Source organism: Leptinotarsa decemlineata, unplaced genomic scaffold, assembly GCF_025532065.1.
Source record: "Leptinotarsa decemlineata unplaced genomic scaffold, Ldec_3_MD MMD2_tig00004307_RagTag_RagTag, whole genome shotgun sequence".
Lineage (NCBI taxonomy): Eukaryota > Metazoa > Arthropoda > Insecta > Coleoptera > Chrysomelidae > Leptinotarsa > Leptinotarsa decemlineata.
In genome coordinates, this window is record NW_027412606.1 from 12,355,975 (window position 1) to 12,381,962 (window position 25,988).

At 35.2% G+C, this 25,988-nt stretch overlaps 1 protein-coding gene and 1 long non-coding RNA gene across 3 annotated transcripts in view; one reads left to right on the plus strand and one right to left on the minus strand.

Moving 5' to 3' along the window:
• LOC111513700 (glucose dehydrogenase [FAD, quinone]) overlaps positions 1-25,988 on the minus strand; it is a 103,671-nt gene that overhangs the window by 65,461 nt on the left and 12,222 nt on the right. The window lies entirely within an intron of this gene.
• LOC141483821 (uncharacterized) lies at positions 13,165-14,237 on the plus strand. The gene is made up of 2 exons (XR_012466305.1): positions 13,165-13,687; positions 13,797-14,237. It is a non-coding gene; the product is annotated as an uncharacterized lncRNA (long non-coding RNA).

Below are 25,988 nucleotides of genomic sequence, written 5' to 3' on the forward strand. Positions count from 1 at the left end.
ATCATTAATTACGTTATGCTTCCAGCAGTGGTAGTTCGTAGAAGCACCAGTAATGATTGAAACACACTTGAAACACACTTTAAATGACTCTGACTACACAAATAAAAGTTATTCGTACCTTACTATGCGTTTCATTCAACTAGAATGCTGGGCACAAAATGAGCTCATGGTTACAATATTCAAAATATTTATACAGGCCGTTTCTTTTAGAATAGAAATTAATTTACACTGAACAACAAACAAATTGTTTCCACTTACATGATGAATGGTTCCTTGGTTCCTTACATATAGTATTCATTTAGTATCATTGATACAGGTGGGTTGGCTGTCCTTGTTCATCTTTCACTGCCTGAACCACTGTGTCGCGTGCATTGGCACGGAATGTGGTGGAGCAAACAGGCCATCTGATGGCTGCTTCCACGTATCCCCGCTGGATACGGGAATGACAGAATTACTTCTGGTTCTGTTATTCCCTAACTGAATGACATCCCAACGATGGCTTAATCCTGAGGTGTGTGTATCCGTGCCGGGAGGATGAATGACACTGAGCCTATCAGCTGTCTCTATGGAACTTTCGAGATACCGGGCGCCCTCTCGTCGTAGCATCGCCTTGTCACGGTAATACGGGGCTCTGCCGAGATTGACCTTCTTTCCCCAGCTACTCGTGAGACTTTTATGGACAGAGTAAACTTAAAAAATATTTCTGACAATGAGTCCATCTGACAAGATGGATGTCGAGCTTACGAGTCCAACTGACCTCCCTGTAAATTTAGATCAGGAGCGAGTCTACAGAGGAGATGGATGTCGAGTTTACGACTCCAAGTGACCTCCCTGTAAACTTAGTTCAGTAGTGAGTCTACAGAGGAGATGGATGTCGAGTTTACGACACCAACGGACCTCCATGTAAATTTAGTTCAGGAGCGAGTCTACAGAAGAGATGGATGTCGAGTTTACGACACCAACTAACCTCCCTGTAAACTTAGTTCAGTAGTGAGTCTACAGAGGAGATGGATGTCGAGTTTACGACACCAACGGACCTCCATGTAAATTTAGTTCAGGAGCTAGTCTACAGAGGAGATGGATGTCGAGTTAACGACTCCAACTGACCTCCATGTAAATTTAGTTCAGGAGCGAGTCTACAGAGGAGATGGATGTCGAGTTAACGACTTCAACTGACCTCCCTTTAAATTTAGTTCAGGAGCGAGTCTACAGAAGAGATGGATGTCGAGTTTACGACTCCAACTGACCTTCCTGTAACAACTGAGTCGTCTCCTCAAGAGCGGGGTACCTTAAACCGCCTTGCACCAAATTCTTGAGCAGCGTATGCAGAATCTTTCTCAGGTGGGGGAACAAACCCCCCATGAGCAGGTTAGCAAACGTTTACGCTCAAGTGACGATTCACCAAAACCAGAGGCAAAAGAGCCCTGCATGGCTGAATCTAACGTATCATCAGGTGTAGATGAAGCGCAAAAACCCTTAGGGAAGGTTGTCGTGGGTATCGAGGTGAGAATCTTAAAACTTTACTATCCGACTACCTCATTAACAGAGCATATACTTTGTGCCCGCCCCACTGGGGACCGAATCAGGTCTTTAGAGTTCGGCAGAGCCGTACTCTTATCATCTGACCTGAAAGACCACTCACCATACAAACTAGTCGGCTTCGTTAAGAAGCTGGGTTTATTTGGCCGAGTGTAAATAGGTGTGAGCCACAATAAACCCTTGCAGGTTGCGGTGGAGGGTCGAATAGACCCACTCACTTTGGACCTAACCTAACCTAACCATTGATACAGTTGAAATCGATATAAAATATAGCAATATAAAACAATTAATAATAAAATGACCGTAAAAAAATTCAGACACATTTGGAGGAGTTATCCCTCTGTAATACTGAATATATCCAGTTCACATTTCCTCACCATTTTGTTAACGGTTTCGAGACATTGTTGAAGAGAAGACAAATTGTTTGAGACACGAAATACATTGTCTCTTCTTCTCAGTCTTACGACAGGTATAATAAAATCAACAGTAGGAAACTCACGTTAAAAGGTAAGACCTCCTCAGTACTTAGCTCGCAGTATTCCTAATAATCGTTCTTGGACTTTTTATACAATATCAGAATATAAAAAGTTCTTTGAATTCCAAATGACAAAACCATATTCCAGCTTAGAACGGTCAATGGAGTTGAACAGTAACAAACAAGTATCGTGATTGAATTCACAGCTAGATCTTCAATACTTATTATTTTTTGGGAAAACAGTTTATTTTCTACTACTCCATCTTTATACAAAAAAATGTGGGAGTCTTCGGAGAAAGGAAGGAAGCAATCAATTTTAAAGAAAAAGCCCTCCTAAAACAGCTTCTTTCATATAAACATTGAATTACACGAAAGAAAAATTTTTTCGAAACAAATACTTTGAACACTAAATTATACGAAAAACACTTTTCTCTACTCAGTTTGTATTCGAACCATTCGTTATGGAACTGAATCAGATATCATTCACAGGATTGCTACACAATAAAGTTATTGAAAGGTAAACATTTCAATGTCATCTCCACTGGTATACGCCGACGTTTCGCTGTACGGCACTTGTTTTATACCTATTTAGTACCAATCTGGATGACATAATAGAAATTCTTTCATAAATTACCATTTTTTGTCACGAAATAAGTTTGATCCAGTCATGTCATCGATGACATCGTAATGACATTTATTCACTTATTTGATTAATTTCCATATTTTTTTGTATCAAGATGAAGTAGTAGAAAGCCATAAACTTTCTTTCCCAAAAATTAGTCACTCCTGAAAATTCAACCCTTCCAATTCAAAAAAGGTTTCTTTTGACTGGGATTCAATCAAAAGAGTGAATGAATGTCAGTATGATGTCATCGATGACATAAGTAGATCAAACTTATTCTGTGAAATAAAAATCGTAATTTATGAATGAATTGTGTGTTTTTTTTTATAATGTTATCCAGATTGGTACTGAAGAGCCCTAAAGTTCTTTCATTTTTTTTTCAACCGTAGTGTGGGCTAGTCAGGCCCTATCCCTCGAAGCCCCGATACATTCGGGAGGGCGCCCCAGCATTATCAACTAATGACCACTCACCACACCGTGGGGTAAGTGATCATTGATTCCAAGAAGCATGTGCCCTGAGCAAGCGCAGTGAGCCAAGAATGACAGCTTTCTGCATCTGTGCGGCTAAGATTACTGCCTTAGTGCGGCAAGCCGGTATGATTTTGAGATTCGAGAATAGAGAGGGCATCATTCCACCAAGAACTCCAATAATCCGAACAACCATATTGACAGAGTGATCTAGATAGAGTCTGCGGAGTTCGAAGAGAAAATCTCGATATTTTATCCGTTTTCCCTCCTCTTTTCTGACGATATTTGTCTCGCCAGGAGCTGAAAACTCCACGACAAATATTGTTCTGCTCTGGTGGCCGAGAAGGACTACATCAGGCTTATTAGCTTGTATGAGCCTGAGAATGGGGAACGAAGTGTTCCAATAAATTCAGCACTTCTCGTTCCCCACAACGGATTTATTATTCCCCGGAGCGTAGGGCAACACCGGTGTCTCGTCAATACCGTAACAGTGCCGTAGATGTTAATATAGCACTCTTAGGACCGAGTTATGTCGATGGATATAGGGCGAGACCGCATATGCTGGACATGCTGATAGCAAGTGCATTAGGGTCTCGGGCGCTTCGCGGCAGGCCCTGCACCTTCTGTCTTTCATTATTATTATTATTATTTTTATTTATAAAATGTCATATTTCAATACTTTATATAAGAATTCTTGTTCAAGGTCAGGTTCTACATTTGTCTTGTCAGTATTATATGATTGTTTTATGCAATAACCGTATTAGAATTCACACATTAAAAGGTAAAACTTCGTTAGTCCTTAGCTCGCACAAGTTCATCAACTTCTGAGAATTGTCTTTCGTATGGGGGCGACAGCTGATTAACGGAAAAACATTTCAAACAGAACAGATTTTAAACAGAATAATCATCATAAGATGGATTGGGTTTCGTCACATTACGTAATTCTTCTGTGTGTGGTTTAAAGAAAAATTTTTCTTGTGTGTAAATGTCTGGTGGAAATGGTTACTGGTATTGGTTTATTATCTAAATATTGATTTTTTGATTTCCAAACATTCTCGTTTGAAGGTCCCCCAAAAACTTAATTAGTGGGAAAATGTTGAGGAACTTGACGTGGTGTTATTCGAATTGGTTGATTGGAAAATTGTTTTCTTTGACTACCAACAAATTGCTGTTCTGTTTCTGAAAATAAGTCAGTTGTAATAGATTCAACCTTTCCATAGGTGGTTTGAAAGTTGGCGTTGGTAAAGGTTGAGAAGAATTTCTCTTGCCTTCATTCAGTAAAGACAAAAAATTTTTCCTTCATAACATGTTTCATAGCATCTTCCAAGCAATCTGGGTTTTTCAATCGGACATTTGATTGAATACTTGCTGGAAGGTATTTTAAGAATGCTATCAAAACTATTTTTTCAGTTTGTGCAACTTTTGATTCTCTAGTCATATCTTCATAATTATTTATTGACGAAAAAATCAAACTCCTCAAATATTGGCAACGAACGTCAAAGTTATAAGAGTTTTCTTTGAGTTGTGGTCTCAAACTGTACAATTCTCATAGTAAACAATAAAAATATCGTCGATCAGAAAATCAAATTTTCAAAATCTCTTCTTCCTTCCATGTATCTAATTCAGTACGACTTGAAATCAAAGTGGGAGTTTTTCCTCTAAGTATACTTATTATTACTCTCAATATTATTTTTCCAAAAAACTGAGATTCATTATCAATATGTTGAAATGTTTCAGCACATACTGCTATGAAATTATTAAGTTCACATGGATCTCCACTGAATATTGGAATAATATCCAAAAAGAGTCTTAACTGTTGGTAATTTGTCTCAGCCGCCATGTTTCTAAATATAAATTTATAGAAGATAAACTCAAAGTAAGATTCTCTAAATGCGATATTCAAAATAGTTTCAGTATTATTTCTTATCAACTACATTTTTTTTCTAGCTTCACTAACTTCACTATTTATTCTTGCTAATTCTACAAGCTCGGGAAATATAAAAGATATCATACGAGAGAATAATTATTTCACTAATCATTATGCCAAAGAAAAATACACAACGTGTGTGTGTCTAGGGGTTGGGGGTTTCTCTGTGATTTCACTTTTAATTGTTGTCTTCTTTTTGAACCAGTCCAGAGATATTTGATCCTCCAGAAAGTTTGTTAGTTTCCCCTTGAATATTCAGTCCAAGGATTCGCTCTGTGTGCTGTAGGAGAATATTCAGTCCTCTTCGGTACACTGTATGTGGTGGTGGTCTTGTAGTTCCCGTAGAAGACTTTTTAATTATCAGGCAGTTTTTTTGGTTATAGTCTGTATAGGTATCCTACCGACTGCGCCAATCACGTTGTGCTTCCAGCAGTGGTGATTTGTAGAAGCAACAGTAATGATTGAAACACATTTTGAATAACTCTGACTACTTGAAATCAGCATAAATTAAAGTTATCCGTACCTTACTCTGCAATTTATCCAACTATGAAGCTGACCACAAAATGACCTTATGATTGCAATATTACAAATGTTTATACAGGGTGTTTGTTAAACATGCGGCAAAAAATGGAGGGACTATTTCTTGGACTATTCTAAGCAAATTTTGTCTTCTGATGATTTTTGATAAGGCGCTTTGTTTTGAAGATACGAGGCGAAAAATAATTTCGACAATGAAAATTTTGGTAATTTTAAATTTATTAACGTAGTCGAAATGAAGGTATAGCTTACTACACTGGACCTACCTATCAACAACATTCCGATTGCTACAAACGGCTGCAGACATTCAATTTGGATAGTATATCTCGTAGGTGATCCCATAAATTGTTATTATCGAAATTCTTTTTCCCTACGTATCTTCGAAATGAAGCTCCCTATCAGAAATCATCAAAGGACAAAATATCCTTAAAGTAGTCCAAGGAATAGTCCCTTGAATTTTTACCGCATGGTTAAAAAACACCCTGTACAACTCAGCTATGACATTATCAAAGGGTCAAAGGCAAATAGATAAAATGAGAAAAAAATTCTTATTAAGCTATGATAATTTTCGAGTAAAATTTATAATTAACAAAGATATTTCCCGGTTAGAATGCTTACGAGGTTGTCGTCTAAGAAAACATCAAAACTAATTATTCAATGCATTAATTTATTGTAATTCATTTTCGAAGATAAAATTCCAGAAAAGATAAATGTCAGCAATTGACGGTTTTATCTCCTGATGTATGCAGGATAAACAAAGTAATCCAGGGTTGGCTCGGGAATTACATAACTTATATTACAGTTTTTTCTATACTTCTGCAAATAGATAAAAAAAATGAATGTTGCAAGGAGAAAATTTAATGAAAACTTAACATATTTTTACTAAATAAAACTCTTTTTATCACACTATTATTTGATAATTCTTCCAAATTTGAATTTCTCTTACGAAGGTTCTGGGAGAAAACTATTTATTTACAGTTTGAAAAAAATGGAAAAATGTCACATTTTGAAAATCATCCTAATTAACCGTAACTAATCATTCATATACTGAATAGTACTTTACAGCGAATGAGAAATATATGTGATCTGGTTTATACAATAATAAAAAAACTAATAATCAGAGAACAGAAGTTTCTATTTGAGTTTTGTTGAACAAATTGAATAATTTTGTGATAAAATTTTTTCATCACTATCAATCGGCTTAGTGTACTACCATTAGCATAATTTCGAAAAGTGCCTCTCAAATAAAGTTCTTATATACAGTGTGTACCTAAAATGATTGTATAATTTCAAGTGGTGATTACTTGTCATATTTCATGAAAAAAAGAGGAAGTTTATTCCACATAAACGCCGTTCTCCAAATGAAAGAGTTCCTAAACAGAGAAGTTTGAGGTGTACCAAGTTGAACCTCAAAGCGATGAGCACCAACAGTCCGTCGCGTATTTCTGAGTATTGCTCTTCATGGAATCAAATGTGCCAAATCACTCGAACACTTCCCGTGGAAATATCTATAGAAGAGAGGCAAATCTCCAACCTTTCATCGATGTTCCAGACTATCAAGGTTGCAAGTGATGTTCACGTCTCCAATCAGGCGGATGGCTCTTTTCTGGATGGAATCCACCAGCTTCAGGGTATGGCTGGGGGCGGAGCTCCATACATTAGAACAATACTCCAAAGAAGGTCTGATCTGAGATTTATAAAGTATCAAAAGTTGCTGAGGTGTGTACAGTTTTCTGGTTCGAAACAGTGTTCCAAGCTTTTGACAAACAGCCTTTGCAATTTCACCGACATGATTGTGCAAAGACATATTGGTGTCCATTATTTTAACCCCCAACAAACTTATCGAAGAAGAAAGTGGAGTTGTCTGTCCTGACATTATTATATCCGGTTCGGAGACATTTATCTTTCAAGATAAAGCCGATGCCTTGGTTTTTGTGGCATTGAATTGAACCTGGTTACTTTCACCTCAATTTCAAATTACTTCTAGTTCAACCTCCTGCTAGCGGTGAAGATGTGCATTCGCAGCCGATGTCTTGGAATCCAAATGGAATGTCAAAACAAGTGTGCTGTCGTCAGCAAAGCAAGATATTGGATTCTTGGTGTTTTCCAATTAGTCGTAGATATTCAATAGAAAGAGTGTTGGACGCGGTATAGAGCCCTGGGGAACACCAGCGTTGATGGTAACAGTATTCGAGAGATATCCGACGACGTTCACTTGCAGGGAACGTTTTTTTTTTTAGGAAGCTGAAGAGCCTTACACATACGCAAGCATAAGAGTACTTTTCTTGGTTTATTCACATTTTTTGAATAAAACAGAAATAGCACCCTTCTTCAAGAATTTTATAAAAAACAGTATAGGTTTTTATCGTTATACTGATAGTTCCGGACGTATTGAAAACAAATATTTCAAATTACCTTTCACTAAGAAATAACTTCATAAAGGTTGACGCGGACTTCTCAGGGCTTAGTTTTTACGAAAAATCAAAGATTTATGTTGAAGAATCAGCTGGCTTCACCTTTATCTGCGGTAGAATTTCAATATTCACCTTATAATATCTCTTAGATTCATATAACGATTCACTTAGGTCCAATAATAGTTCACCCATTTCAATTTCAACAGAGACTACCAAAATTGCTTTAAAAACATTTCTAAATGTTGTCAATGAAATGGCTACCTGATATTTTGTCCAAGCGTGGTATACTTTTGTTGCGATATTACCGAACGCAAATTCGCTTATTATCATACCTCTTGTTAAAAGAAAAGTAGTATGGAATACTCTGCACCTTTAGATTTTAACGAGAGTATTCGTAACAAATATTGGAAGGTTATTGTGTAACATTAGTTATACAATCTGTGAAAACGTGTAATAATTGGTTTTATATATGCCGTGGAACGTTGAATAACACATGCGTTTATAACGATAAATTAACAGTTTCATGAATTTTTGGGTTAAGAAATCAGGGTCAATCGATCACTCGTTCTTAGTATGAGCGGATTCTTCATATGTGACTCTGTCAACTGTGTTATAGAGGGGATGAACAACCAAATTAATAAATGATGATAATAATAGCCTATGTTTTCTTGATCAGACTAATTGTACAACATTGGAAATGTGTCGTGGGAGAAATATTGCAAATATGAAAAAAAACTGAGGTGGAGGACACAAAGTGATGCAAACTGGTATTTAAATTGGAACTTCTGCCGTAAAGTAGTTTTTCTGTTAACCGCGTTTTTCAACATATGATTTCTTGTATTACAGCCGAAAAATATACAATTTATATTAAAAAACGGTGGAAAATTCCCTTTTTAATGAAGTAAAAACAGTTCATATTATGTTACAGCTTATTTCATATATCTACTTGATCAACAAATCGAAAGAGTCATGATGACTGAAAATGGGTTTTCAGATAGTGATTAAATGATTTATGTGGATATCATATTAGGTTTAACCTACCACCGCTCGTGACTCACGATCGGTCGGTTTCTGGAAAACGGAACGCAGGATTTTTCTGAAAATTTCACATGTGATATTTCCTTACCTGTTCTATCGATCTAAAGTATTGTTACGGTTCCCAAAATGCAAGAGCGGATTTATAAGATAACAGAAAAGTAATGTATTGAAATCATATATTTATGCACAGCATCCACCCTGTATAACATTCAAAACAATTCAGTTCAGTTTTTTGTGCCTAAAGACAATCAGAATAATTCGACCTTGAATAACGTTGATAGGGAAAAAAGGAAAGGAAAAAGAAAAGGGTTTTTTCTCTGGTAATGAGAGTTGAGTTTGGTTATCTTCTCTGGAGCAAGAATTTTGAGCTCATCACTTTGTGGATTTGAAGAAACCAAAATATTCAATACGGGAATAACCATATTTGGGTTATCTAAAGGAATAACTCGCCCACAGTATTGGGGATTTTTATTAAGTACCCGTTCTCTTGTCAAATTCCAATCTTCAGGCCACACAACAACTACGGTAAGAACCCACTTCCCGAAAATACCCTAAAGGGTATATCCTTCTAAACCTTAATCTCATTTTAGGCCTTCTTATTACCACCTCAAATCGATATTTTGAACTATATCCTGGTATATCTCTCGCAAGGCTAGACCACTACAGCCCTTATATCTCTGATTACGGTCTTCTGAGGAGCAAGTTATCTGCATGGAAAAGATCATTGTCTGAGTGGACTGCGTACAGGGGTTGGATCGTGCTGCTGGAGACTATTCTCCCATATCCCATGCATGTAAGGTCTTTCCTGTTATGTATTACACCCTCCCGCACGACCTCGAATCAACATTGCGGCACAAATTGCGAATTCTAGAAGGAACCAAGTATTTACCACACCTTAAGTTTAATCATAAGTTGCTTACATTTATATCTGTGAACCCAAAAGTATACTTCTGGGCCATAAGCCTGTAATCACCACAAGCTTGGCGTGTTTGAAGAAACAATACACTTTTCCTCCAAGTGGACTTATATTTATCCACCATCCCTCTCCGCTGAGTTCCGGCAGCCCATAATTTAGTTCCTACGTAATAAAGTAACCCGTTTCAATCTACGACAACGAAGGTTACAGTATATTTAGCATTGTGGCGTTGCCACTTCCATCAAAAAGTCCTAGCAACTTTATTTTTCAAATGGAACACCCCATATATCAACACATTTTTGAAATCGCTCTTCCATTATAATACTTTTTTGTTGATAATATAATATGCCTATCTCTATCGGTTTTGGAGATGAAAAATAATTTGTGCTAAAAATGGTCCAAAACATAGCCCTAAGTGTACATCAGTACTCTCAATTCATGAAAAGGTAATATTTCAACTATAGTTTGCACAAACTCCATATATTCTATTGACACCAAGAAATCGACTCCATATCTTACAGGGCATGCTAAAATTACTATTATTTCCATTATGCATGAAAAAAGTGAAATGTTCATTTTTTTAAAGAAACCTCCTGTATATTACTCGGTAAATTGAAAGATGAAATGCTTTAAAACAATATATCATGTTCCTTTACCTGAATAATGAAGTTTTCTCAATGAAGTCACTTCTTTTGGATTTTTTTTTTAATTTGGTGAAATAATCAAGCATATAATAGATTGATTACTTTAAGTGATCAACAAATAGTTATCGACGGTGTTTCGAAACGTCTTCCAAAATGAATGCAAATATTGATTATTCAAACGAAGTTCTCATAAAATTATTTATTATATACGGAATGTGTGAACAAATCATTGCCAGAACTTGCAGAAAATTCAACCAGATGTATCCTGAATTGACATCAATGAACGAGAGGAAGTTTGCAAGATTAAAAAATAATTTTCTCAACTATGGCTCAAAGTTAAAAGCGCCTTCAATATTACCAAAACCTGTTATTTCAAATGAGGGGAATACTGTTAACGTTTTGGCACATTTTAATGCATATCCAGAAGCTTCCATTCGCAGTGCAGAAAAATATTTGGGTGTATCACATGCTTCGTTACAACGAATTTTGAAAAATAACGAAATTCATCCTTGAAAATTCATCAAAGTTCAAGCTCTCAAAGCAGAAGACTTTGAACATAGAGTGCATTTTTGCGAATTCTTTTTAATACCTATACAGGAAGAATTTTTGTCAAAAATAATTTGAAGCGACGAATCAAAATTTACAAGGGATGACATTTTTAATAGAAGGAACAAACATTTATGGGCTGATAATCCTCATGTGACAAAAGAAATGGGTTTTCAAGAAATAATTCACCCGAATTTTTTATGTATTTTGAAGAACAACAAAATTTCCTTTAGTTTTATGAAATGCAGAAATATTTCTTCAAATATTAATTTTCCTTTAGAGAAATATAGGAATCCGTGGCTTCAACTGGACGGAACGCCATCTCATTTCACCCAGAAAATTTCCAGGAAACTTTACGAAATATTTGACGATCGTTGTTTTAGGCGATTAAGGCCGTGGGATTGGCCACCGAGATCAACCGATATCACGCCACTTGACTTTTTTTATGTGTGGTGTTTCAAAAGAAAGGGTATACAGTACTCCAGTGCCTACCAAAGAAGAACTGCGACGGCGAATAGTGCGGTGTATTGAAGATCTGGATCCCCAGGAAATTGAAAAAGCAACCACAAATCGCGTACAAAAAAAAACATTTTGAAATGTTCAGAATGTAATGGATAACATTTTCAGCATTTATTGTAAAAGTGTGATATTTTGTTTGCAATTTTGTTATTTTTAATCATCCCAATTCTGTTATTTTGTGTACTTTCACATGTGTACTTTCACTTTCACATCCCAGAAAATCTTACTTTTTACCTAGAAATGCATGATTTTTGGTACAGTTGTTGCCTGGAAACTTTGGGACATAGTTGAGGAAATTATTTTGTAACCTTACAAACTACATCTCGTTCATTGGTGTTAATTCAGGATACATTTGGTTGAATTTTCTGTAAGTTCTGATAATGATTTGATCAATTTGTTCATGTGTAATGAATAATTTCATAGGAACTTTGTTTGAATCGATTTTTGCATTTATTTTGAAAGATATTTTGAAATACCGTCGATAACTATTTGTTAATTACTAATAAAAGTAACCAAACTGTTGTAAGCTTGATGATTCCACTGCTACCTGAAACCAAATTCTTAAAAAAATAATGTTTCCAGAAGAAATTATTTCATTAAGAAAACTCCATCTTTATGATTTAGGTATAGGGACATGATATATCAGTTCGGGGCATTTTCCATCATCCTTCAATTTATCGAGTAACCTACAGAGGGGGTTTCATTTGAAAAAAATTTACTTTTAACCACTTTTATGCATAATAGAAATAATAGTAATTTTAGTCACTCCTTTATGATATGGAGTAGATTTCTTGGTGTTAATTAAATATTTCGAGTTTGTCCAAACTATCATCAAAATATTAACTTTTCACAAATTATTTCTCATCTCGAAAACCGATAGAGATTGGTATAGGACATCATTAACAAAGAAGTATTATAATAAAAGAGCATTTCCAAAAATGTTTAATATACGGGGTATTCTAATAAAAAAAATTAAGTTGCTAGAACTTTTGATAGAAGTGGCAACGCCGCAATGCTAAATATCCTTTAGATTGATAGAACAGGTAAGTGAATATAAGATGTGGAATTTTCAGAAAAATCCTACGTTGCGTTTACTATAAACGTCTAACCTACCACCGACTGTGAGACACGCTGTATATTATATGCTATTTCAACTATTCACTTATATTTCAATTCTCTCAATCAACGATATCTATCAAGATACGTTTCTAGAATTCATGTTTAAAAACCAGTAAGGACTATTTTTCGAAAAAACCACAGATATCTACTTAACCTTCAAGCTGTTTTAGAATGATATTACCGCCTGCAGAAAATCAAATTACTTGCCCTATTAGATATGTGATAATAGAATGAGAAGTTTTTCTAAGTGCTGGAAATCTCAGTGAAATGAGGAATACAAAAACCAAGTAGGAATTTTATTTCGGGAAGAATTTCAACTATATTGGATTTATAGAAAATGTCATGAGAACTATCAAGAAAAGGCATTGGTTAGCGTTTATTGTAGTACTTATGGCTTCGAAAAGATTATTGATAAATTGCTTCAGAATGTTGACAGAAAGTTGTAGATGATGTGAAATATTATATTCACCACCAAAAAACTAAAACCGATATTTTTAAAATAACCAAATGTAATTGACAATAACTGAAGTATTCGTAATTGATATCTGGGATTCTGACCCTTTATTCACTTTTAACCCGCCTATGGGCCCAACAAGATTATTACGATATAAAAGACCTTGAAGCGATTTTGTGTTGTTTTCTTTGAAAACAAAAATTTGACGGAAATCAATTAGATAGATGATTCCAAACTGAAGTTTTTCCCGATGGGATTATTTTTTTGGTTATGTACCTAAAAGGGATTTTGAAATTTTCGACTGAGTGTGCATTCTTTTGGATATTGTGTGCTTCAGAACATCTTGTAGTAATATTGAAAACCATAGCTGCAAACGTAAGATTTATACCAGGCAGATAATCAGTATCTTTACATCTCCTATCAACTTTTCTAGGAAAATCACCGTGAAAACAGCCTTCATTGTCAAAAGGTTAGTAGAATATTTTCGTGCAACTCAAGTCGTGATAAACTTTAACTTCCGATCTTTCTTCTCACACTATTCATATAAATATTGTCGTGACGAAGAATATTTTCTTCAGGGAGTTAGGCTATCCCGATAGAAAAATGTATCTGCACGATACAATCAAATGAATTGGAAACGACCACAAATATTTCTTTCCGTGGACTCTCCTGGATATCTACATAGAAATGGGCTGGGAGTATTGTCGAATTTTCGAGGCGTCAGTATCCCCAGAATACTGTTAAGGTAGTCTGCACCCCCTTGCAACGTAATGAGGATCACCAAAAAAGCAAGTTCATTGAAAAATAAAAAACTTGCTTGTATTTATATTTTTCCAAATCTTACAATACGCTATCACCTGACTGCGATAAATGGTGTGAACTTTTACATATTAGCGTTTATTATTATTTTTGTTGTTGTCTTTCTCTTAGGTGAACTCAGCTCTGAAAATCAGACAGTTCAATGTAATTTGCTTGTAATCCGAATTAATTGTCTTTATCAGTAATATAATTGAAATTCAGATTTTCTTGATGGTTGTGGATTCCCGCACCAACAGGGCGGTTTTCCGGTTTTTATCTGGCCAAGAAAAATTGGTGACGCTCCACTTTTTCTTTCCATCATTTTGAATAGGCCTTTTCATCACAATTGTTTTTGTGCGCATGCGTCAGTATCAGCCATCTTTTCCGTACTGTTTTTTGTAAACAACCATGTTAAAGAGCCCGCAACTCATGTTTTAAAAATTAAAATATAAATTGAAGTTTATTAATTGTAAAAAAGTGAAAACAAAACTAGTGAGTCAAAATAATCAGAAAAAAATGTTTATACTCAATTATAATTATGTTATCTGTACGAAAAGGAACAACAAAACGATGTTTTTATGGAGTGTGTAAAAATGATACACGATACATATCATTCAAAACCAACACATACTATTTTATAAATTTTCCAAAGCCTTGTCTTGAATATCGCAAAATAAATAATCAAATCATCAAGCAAATTACATATTAAAGCATGTGCAAAATGTGCGAAATGTGAATTATGGGTGGAAAAATGTGGCAGGAGTGACCGAGGCTTTGAATCTATTGATGATGTTACCAAGGATACTTATATTTGCTCGTTACATTTCATTGGAGAAAGTGGTCCAACTGAACAAAACCCTGATCCTTCATGCTATCAGGAATTTCAACATACGTACATTATTCCTTATTGCATTTTTAACTGTAAATTTCATAAATTTCATATATACAATGTTGTATTAAATAATTCCCTGTAATAAAAATTACTCTAAACATATTCAATTCAGTATTTACATATTTGTCTAATTATTAAAAATGTCATATGTACAGCCTCAAAATATTATTGGCTTGATTTATTTATTAGTTCCGTAAGTAATACTCTTGTCAACTGAAATATATTTTCAATTACATCAAATGAATTGACATTATTAGGTAATAAGAATGAAACTGTAAATATTTTGTTTATATGTTTTTAGATAGTAAACAAATGCTGATACCTAACCTTTCAATCAGCTCACTTTTTTCCTTTTTGCGGACGCCCATGACGTTTTAACCACCTTTTTAATTGTTCACAATTATGAGCCTCCACTGAATTATAAACAAGTGAAGCACCATCAATGGTTTTTTCCAATAATGTATTTGTTTGTAGAGATAATATTCCTTGCCCAGCCATTGTTGATTAAAACAGTACGAAAGTTTTGATTTACCGCCATTTCAATATGACAGCTACGCTTGCACTTGTCTTATGATGAAAAGGCCTATTGAATGCACCCACGATTCGGTGCACACCACTGACCTAGTCGGGTATGTTAGTGGTGCTTTCATTTGGGAACCCTATTGTAATTTTTCTATATCTTGAACAAACAACCCACGTAAGTCTTTATGAAATTTACCAGCTTTTACCCGCGGTTTCGCTCGCGGAAAATAACAATGAATATAGAAAAATTCCAAACAGCTGAAACTACAGTCAATTGGATTGGATGGGATATTGTCGTGACTGTGAATAGTACAGTGCGACGGTATTACGGTACAAAGGGATGGAACTTCATTACTGGAATGCTAGATGACGTTAACGTAGCTAGATTTTTTTTTGACAAACAATTTTTTATCTTACATAAAAAAACACATTTACAAAATATCATGATGATCGGTTAAATAGTTTTCGCGTGAAGCCGTAACAAACAAACTTACATTAGCATTTATAATATTAGTAGGGATTCTTGAAACAAGTTTGTTAGTGCTTTTTTTTCACAAAAATTAAATTAAAATAAATTATTGATTGATTTAAGAATATTATATGCTATAAAAAGTGTGTAAATTTTAATCTACCAAGAGAGTAGATTTTACATTTAATGACCCTTGAGACAGACCAAATATATGCGGGCTTAATGCACACATAAATGCATACTTTAATTATAAAATAAAAAAATAAATAATTGAATGATGACTTTTTTTGAGGACAAAACACAAGCACTACAAGAAAATCCTTAAGGCGCCTTAGAGCGGTGCATGTGCGAAAGTAGTGATTCACATTGGATTTGAAACGCTGAAGACTGAATCCATTCGGAAAAATGTTCTCAAGAAGTTTATTCCACATAAACACCGTTCTTCAAATGAAAGAGTTTTTGAACAGTGAAGTTCGCGCGCGGTGTACTGAGTTGAACCTCATAACGGTCAGCAGCCACAGTCCGTCGCTCTTGATGAAATCAAATGTGCCAAGTCACTTGAACACTTCCCGTGGAACTATATATAGAAGAAAGATAAATCTCCAACCATTCTCCGATGTTCCAGACTATCAAGGTTGCAAGTGATGTTCGCGTCTCCAATCAGGCGGATGGCTCTTTTCTGGAAGGAATCCACCAGCTTCAGGGTATGATTGGGGGCGGAGCTCCATACATTAGAACAATACTCCAAAGAAGATCTGATCTGAGCTCTATAAAGTATGAAGAATTGCTGAAGTGTGTACAGTATTTTGGTTCGGAACAGTGTTCCAAGCTTATGAGAAGCGGCCTTTGTAATTCCAGCGACACGATCAGGCCAAGACAAATTGGTGTCCATTATAACTCCCAACAAACTTATCAGAAGCAGAATTGTCTGACCTGATATTATTATATCCGGTTCGGAGACATTTATCTTCATAGAGAAAACCGATGCCTGAGTTTTTGTGGCATTGAATTCAACCTGGTTACTTCCCAATTCGAAATTACTTCTAGATCCTCATTAAGATATGCAACCTGCTGCTGCCGGTGAAGATGTGCTTTTGCAGCCGATGTCCTGATACCCAATAAGTGTAATGACGAGATATGTATGATGTCGTCAGCAAAGCAATATATTAGATTCTTGTTTTTTTCAATAAGTCATTGATATGCAATATGGAGTTGGAGACAATATGGATCCTTGGAGAACACCAGCGTTGATGATGAAAGTATTCGAGATATATCCACTTGCAGAAAACGTTCTTTCAGGGAGCTGAGGAGTCATACACAAAAATGATCAGAGAAGTCATAGCATCGAAGATTGGCCAGCAAACCCTCATGCTACACACGATCGAAGGCCTTGGAAATATCAAACGCAACAGTGATAGTGTGTGCCAGTAAATTATCAGGTCTGGCTACAGTTATTCATCAGCACTGTGTGCTATCTATGATGATATATCAAGGTCACATAATAATGAAACGTGTGCTCTAGTTCTTCTCGATTACTCCAAGGCATTTGATACCTCAAGACACGAGATTCTTCTCTCTATCTTACACGTGCTTGTTCCACGTGTTCTGGTGGTGCACAACAGTTTGAATTGGACTGCACCTATATTGAATCCGTATTTCTCCCGACCCGATGTGGGACGACCATCGGACGTCCCGCGATCCGATGCAGTCCGTTGTAACTGGACTCGGTTCAAAACGATATATTAACAGTTAAAGTTGTGTTTTGGGGGTAATTATGAGTGACTCTGAAAATGATTTTTTGTGGTGGCTTAAACAAGATGAGAATTTCTCCTTAATAGGAGACGTAGGAAAAAGGTATGGGTGCATCCGTTTAATGAATATAAATCTGAAGGGGAATTTTTCAAAAGTTTCCTACTTATAAGAACCGGGTAGTTTCTAATAAATTCAAGAACTACCATCTTATGACTATGGAAATGTTTAACTTTATTCTTGAAGGCATAAAAAACGACATAACTGGCCAGTCTAACTTCAGAGCATGCATCAGCCCTTTTACCAGTAATTGGACCCCAATAACCCCCCATAGTTTAGGCTTAATATCACTATTATGGTAATCCTTGTTTCGCTGGTCCCACAAGCGAGGCTCATCTCTCACAAAAATTATCAAAAACTCTTTATTAATTTCATTATTCATTATCATACCACTCCGTCGGAATGAAAGATTGGACTAAAAACAAACAACTACTCGTCGGTCAGTAATCGGTAGTGATCGTTTATCGTCGTATCGGACTACCCTTTCCAATGAAGGCACCTACTTTAAAACTTAATTGTTTGTGTCTTCCGATGTCATCCGATGGTCGTCCTACATCGGGTCGGGTTTCAATATAGGTGCAGCCTTAGATGATCATATGTCAGGGCGTTCCACAGGGAAATATTCTGGGACCATTACTATACACAATTTACGCTAGCAACTCCTCTCTACATCTGACAAACTGTAAATATCATGTTTATGAAGATGACACACAGCTTTATGTTTCTTTCAAATTTTGTGATCTAGCGGAATCAACGAACTGCATCAATTCTGACCTGAATCAATTACTAACCCCAATTACTAACCCTCACGAATGGTCATTCGTTAAAAATTAACTCAACTGAATCTGTCGCACTCTTATTTGATACTGACCAGGAGGTGACCTCAGCAAATACAATAAGGGTAGGAGGAGATAATATTGAAGTTGCTGATTATTTAAGAATCTTGGACTGATTATGAACAATAACTTACGATTTCAACACCATATCACCCTGAAATTACAAAACTCATATATGTCATTCAAACTTATTCACAGTCAAAGACACTTTTTGAACTACAAATTGAAAACTCAGTTGTTGTTCTCTCGCACTTCAATCATTGTGTCGTAATATATGAACCATGTATTGATAGTTCTGATATGAGAAGAGTACAAAAGGTGCAAAATTCTTATCTGAGAATGATATATGGAATACAGCGTCCTATGCGTATTTTACATAAATTAAAGGATGCTGGATGGCTCATCCTTCGAAAACATCGTATGGTTTAAATTTTTTAAGAATTTTGAAAAATAAAATTCCTCAATATTTATATGAAAAAGTTGGATTCAGGACTGATGTGCATCATTTGAACTTGCGACGGAGAAACACGCCAACTATACCCAAGCATTAAAAAGAAGTATTCAAACGATTTTTTTCCTCAATATAGCGACTTTAGAATGGAATAGAATAGAATAGAAATTTATTTATACTGAACAACAAACAGAATGGTTTCCACTTACATGATGTACAGTGTTATCGAAAGTTTCTTACATATAGTATTCATTGAATACCATTGATAAAGTTAAAATCTATATAAAATATTACAATATAAAACAGTAAATAATAAAATGGCCGTAAAAATATTAAGACACATTTGAGCATTCGGAGGAGTTGTCCCTCTGTAATACTGAATATATCCAGTTCACAGTTCCTCGCCATTTTGTTAACTGTTTCGAGACATTGTTGAAGAGGAGACAAATTGTTTGAGATACGAAATAGATTGTCTCTTCTTCTCAGTCTTACGTCAGGTACAATAAAATCAATATTATAGAGAATTTCAGGTACTTTCAGTTTTCTAAGAATGTTAAAAACAAAAATTACTTCCGAGGACTCACAGCGGTCTTTCAATGGTTGCATGTTAAATTCTTGTAATTGGCTAGAATATGATATAAAAAAGGCCAAACATTGTGTTTTCTGAAAAAGAGTGTTCTTAATAATCGTTTCTGGACTTTTTCTGTAGTTTCAGAATATAAAAAGGTCTTTGGATTCCAAATGACACAACCATATTCCAGCTTAGAACGAACAATGGAGTTAAAGAGTAACAAACAAGTATCGTGATTGAATTCACGGCTAGATCTTAAGATAAAGCTTATTTTTCTATAACATTCAGATACTAAGTATATTCAATGTGCCCAGAGAAACTGAACACACTAGTAAAAATGATCCCGAGATCTTTAATCTCATTTATTCTCTGTAAATTGGTATGATTAATGAAATAGTCCTTGATAGTGGGTGACTTCTTTCGTGTGAAACTCATTATTTTGCATTTAGCTTCGTTGAGAGATAGGTTAGATACTGAAAAGTAAGTAGATAGATTATTGAGATCATCTTGAAGCATATCAGAATCGTTTTCGCTTTAGGCGATGTTCTGGACGTATCTAACTTTTTGTTGTTGTATGATGAATTTAAATCTAGGTATAAACGATTCTTATTCAATCAACAATAGTTTGTTGAATGTACCATTTGATGATGATTATAAAATTCTACTTATCAATCATAGGTTGATATCAGAAATAAGCAACGGACTGTGTCTGCTCATCATTTCGAGGTTCAACTCAGTACACCTCGAACTTCATTGTTTAAGAACTCTTTCATCTGAAGAACTGCATTTATTTGGCATAAACTTCCTGAGAACGTTTTTCCAAATGGATTTAATCTCCACCGATTCAAATCCAATGTGAATCGCTTCATTCGCATAGGCACCGCTCTGAGAGCGCCTTCAGGATTTTCCTGTAGTGCTTGTGTTTTGCCCTTAAAAAAATAGGTGTAGAACAAAATATTTCTTTAGAGTTCGAAAATGTATAGTTTACTATTCCTTCCGTATGTATGTATTTATTGGCTTCTCAAGGGGATTGTGAAGGAAATGGCTGCAGAATACACCGGTTCTCCTTTTATTCACCTCCATTTCATATATATTTTGTATTGAAAAATTATTTTGTCTTATTTTATTTATTGGTAAATGAAAAATGTATTATTATTATTATATTCGATGGTAATTTTCGTCATACCAAAAGCTCGAATATATTCTGTTGCAGATTAAGTTGTTGCCGACTTTGAAAAAGTCGAACGTCTAGACGAAACAAGTCAAATCAACGCAAACATAAATCCTTTCAAGAAGTTTCTTTATCGCTACTGTTTTAGTAATTATTAAATTCATACCCTGATAACAAATCTACTTGAATATGTATTCACAGTTCGAATTTGGTAAAATTGTGTGATAAACGCAAAATTGTTATCATTCCAAACCATACATAGATCTATGATCACGAGCAAGTAAGTTAATTTCCGCCGAAAGTTAGGTTTCGGTTGAGTTTCGGCAAAAAAACCGGATTTCGGTTTAGTTTCGGTTTCGGCTACCGAAACGAGATATTAACGGGTCTACCAATAGGAACTTTTGACAATTGATAACGGCCATCTTGTTAAAGCTACATCTGTCAAATCAGTTGTCATTTATTCAGGTCTGTTTTGACAAATAACAATAGACGGATATAGCATTCAACAACACATGCAATTATTAATATTATTTTATCCAAATGCGTGTTCTGTTCTGTCAACGTAACGCGCGCTTCGCCCATTTTACGGTCGCCATAATCGTCCTTCCGAGAGGACTATTCGTGATGTGATGATTTAGAAAAATATCTGTGAGAGTGTGAAGGAGAATCCGAGGCAGTCGTTTTCGCGTCGCTCACAAGAACTCGGCCTTTCGCAAAATTCAGCTGACCCAGGAACTCAAGGTAAACGACCAAAGACAAAGACGTGTTTTCGAATAGTATTTGTTATTTCTTGCATTCAAGATATAGTTACCAAATCCTTGAATATTTGAAAGGCTTTGAAATCTTGAGCGACCATCAGTATGGCTTTCAAAAACAAAGGTCAACAGGCGACCTTCTATCGTATGTCACCCATATATGAAATACCGCAAACCAGAAACATGGAGAGTCAAGAGCTGAGGCGCTTGATATTTCTGAGACTTTTGACCGGCATGAGAGTTTCCTGGCCAAACTTCAATGCTATGGCTTGTCGGATCATTTTTGTATATAGCTCTCCAGCTTCCTGAAAGAACTTTACCTGCGAATAACAGTCGATGGATATCTCTCGAATACTGTTACCATCAACGCTGGTGTTTCCTAGAGATCCATATCGTCTCCAACGATCGTTTTATTGTATATCAACGATTTATTGAAAAAAAAAACATAATCCAATATATTGCTTTGCTGACGACAGCACACTTGTCACGTCATTCCATTTCGATTTCAAGACATCGACTACAGATGCACATGTTCACCGGCAGCAAGAGGTTGCATATCCTAATGAGGTTCTAGAGTTGATTTCGAATTGGGGTGGAAGTAACCTGTTTCAATTCAATGCTACGAAAACCCAGGCATCGATTTTCTTCCGGATGACAAATATCTCCGAACTGAATATAACGTCAGGACAGACAATTCAGCTTTCTGCTTAGATAAGTTTGTTGAGGGTTGAACTGGACACCAATATGTTTCGGCACAATCATGCCGTTGGAATTGCAAAGGCTGTTTCTCAAAAGCTTGGAACACTGTCCCGAACTAAAAAACTGTACACACCTCAGCAACTTTTGATGTTTCATAAAACTCAGATGAGACCTTCTTTAAAGTATTGTTCTCGTGTATGGAGCTCTGCCCCTAAGCATACTCTGAAGCTGATTGATTCTATCCAGAAATGATTGGAGACACGAACATCACTTGCAACGTTGATAGTCTGGAACATCGAAGAGAGGTTGGAGATTTGTCTCTTCTATAGATACTTTCACGGGAGGTGTTCAAGTGACCTGGCACATGTGATTCCACCAAGAACAGTACATATCAGAAATACGCATCTCCAGAGATTCAAATCCAACGTAAATCGCTACTTTCATACAGGCACCGCTCTTAAAGCACCTTGAAAATTTTTCTGTAGTGCTTGTGTTTTGCCCTTGAAAAATTAAAAGAAGAGCTATGGTATGGAACAGATCACAGCCAATTTTTTGCGACTTTCCGGTTGCATTATCGAAGCATAATTGAGTTGATGGGCAAATAACTTTTGTCACTGAATAATCTTGGCATTTCCCGAATAGTGTTTTTTGTCAACGAAATCTGCCCGGTTTCGGGAAAAGTCTGGATAGTGTGTCCCTAGCATTATATCTGCGTTAAGCTTTTTTAAAAAAATCCGAAATGAATGCTATGACATTACAAACATTTGGATGAATTGTTTGTCATTAGATATTCCCAGAAGATTTGTATCTTGTTGAATCAAATAACCTCTTCGATTGTTGGTCAAACACAAAAAGGCAAAAAAGTACTTGAAAGCTATATTTCAATTATGGAAGAGATTTAAATTCTCAACAGAATTTCACAAAACCATAGACAAATATATAAAACGACTGTGCCACAGATAACCACAATAAAAGGTATTCTGTGGTAAAACCCTTAGGAATATTTCAAATCATATAGATGGAGGCAAGCGGAGATTACCACTTCTCTCGTTTTTCCCATGGGATGAAAAGCTCATGTCCTATGAGATTATTGTCGATTATCAAGTCTTAGTGGATTATCATGTCTATCTAACCTCTTTCTTTTGGAATAAAGTCGACCTAAGTGTGGGAACTGAGGCTACTGACTTTGTCTATCTAAATTTATTTCGATATTTCAATAAATTTTGTACTCATTTTGGGTTGAAAAATATCAGTAGGTATATGAATTCGACCAACCACACATCGCATCATCAAGACATGCTTCTTCAAATAACACCTTATATCTAAGTGAACTCTTGTGGAGAAAAGTATTTTTCTATAGTTATTGTTTTCATAAAATGTATTCGGGCGATTTATATTCATTTCACTTTTTGCGATATGTGAAAGAAATTGAAACTCAACTGATTGATATAATTGTTATGTCAATATGTCGGGATATATCTTTTCCATTCATGATATTCAAAACAAATTCAGTGAATTCTCATTCTTTATGCAACTGTTCAACTGGACATCAACTACAAGTTCATTCTTCAACTATATATGCGAATGTACAGACATTCATAATTTCACTTTCACAAGAAAATTCTAATTAAATGAATATCGGACAAAGACAGTGCGTCAACTCAATGAATTAAAAAACTATTAAATGTCATTAATTCCATCAGCATAACTGCATCCACCTTTAAAATATTTTCACTCAATGCACGTACAAACACATCATCACCCATAAATGATTTGGGCATGAAGAAATAACAATTTAATTTGAATGTGAACTAAGAGACATTTTGTGTTCTTTGTTTTTGATCCTTATAAGGATCATATTCACATATATATATATATATATATATATATATATATATATATATATATATATATATATATATATATATACTGTTAGATAGTGGGGTATTGCAGCAAGTAAATGAGTACTCTTCTAAGGTAGTCCAAGCATCAATTTCGATAAGGAACTTAATATCATCAAGCAAATTGCGGTAAACAATGGGTTTAAAGCCGAATTAATAAACAAAATACTTGCCAAGAAAGTCTACACAAAAGCGACTCGAGACGTTTTTCTCATTGATAAGGTAGATAATCAAAATCATAGAGCTTTAACGTATTTTGGACAACCAACGGAAAAAGTGGCTTCATTTTTGAGGAATCGAGATATTAAAATTGTATATAGAACAAGTAATACGTTGGGAAAGTTAGTTGAAAATTATAAAGACAAAACATCCAAATTCGAGAAATCAGGAGTATATAAATTAAAGTGTGGAACGTGCCCTAAGGTATATATTGGTCAAACTGGCAGGACATTTAGGAATCGAATCCAGGAACATCATACGAGCTATGTAAATAAGAAAACAAATTCAATATATTCAAATCATCTTCTAGAAGAAAATCAGATTTTTAATGAAGAGTTCAAAATTTGCACATAGAAAATAAAGGTATTACTATACGGAAAATTGACATTTTACAAAGTGTACCAAGAAGAGAATATATTTCAGACTGCTCTTTATTGTTGAAAATCTCCATATGAGTAACCGATACCTGAGCAGTGAATTGGGATTTTCTCAAACCAGTGTGTCTTGAATGATAGGAGCAAGTAAATTTCATCCGTACCACATGCAATTGATGCAAGAGTTAAGAAGAAGAGATTTTGAAAAACGTGTTCAACTTTGGTGATGTGGCTTAGAAAAGATCAATCAGGGAATTTTTTTTTTCAATTCAGTGTTATTTTCTGATGAAGCGACTTTTCATAAAAATGGATCTGTGGATCGGCCTAACATGCTTTAATATGCAACGGAAAACCCATATTTTGTTCGTTGCCTGAATCATCAACAGCATTGGTCACTAAGTGTTTGGGGTGGAACTCTCGGAAAAACAGCTATCCGTATTTTTTGGATGGCACTGGAAGAAAATATGTAAGATTTCTTCGGCATGAGTTTTCAAATATATTGGACGGGGTTCCATATGAAACAAGACTTAGAATGTGGCTACAACAAGACGGTGCTGCACCACATTTCAAAACTGAGGTACGAGAATACCTCAACGATCATTTTAATCAAAAATGGAAAGGTAGGGGTGGGCCGGTGGTGTGACCGCCCAAATCCCCTGACCTGACGAAAATGGATTTTTTTATGGGGGGTATATAGAATGGATTGTCTACCAAACACGTCCAACATCTATAGAAGACATGAAACGAGGAATCACTGGAGCTTTCAGGGATATCCCAGAGGGAATGTTTGTTTGAAGGTGGTTGACAATGTTTCGTGGTGTATTTCATCAGTTCGGACTTCCATTGTCTACTATAATATAAATTGATTTAAAATTCCTGGAAAAATATTGAAAAGAATAACCGAAAATAATAATTTTATTCGAACAAAAAAACTGAAATTACAAAAAAATAACATAAAACCAAACAACAACCAAAAAAATTAAAATTGAAATATTAATAAAAGCTGTAAATTAAAAATTAAAAGATTCCAAACCAAGTTATGTCACGACGTTTCGATTGTTAGTATCTACAATCGTATCAGTTATCACCCGAAGACATAACTTGGTTTGAAATCTTTTATTTTTCATTTTTTGTTAATAATAATTTTTTAATTTTCAGCTTTCATTGATATTTCAATTTTTATTTTTTTGGTTGTTGTTTTGTTTTATGTTATTTCTTTGTATTTTAGTTTTTTTGTTCAGATAAAATTGTTATTTTCGGTTGATCTTTATAATAGTTATTCAGGAATTTCAAATCAATTTAT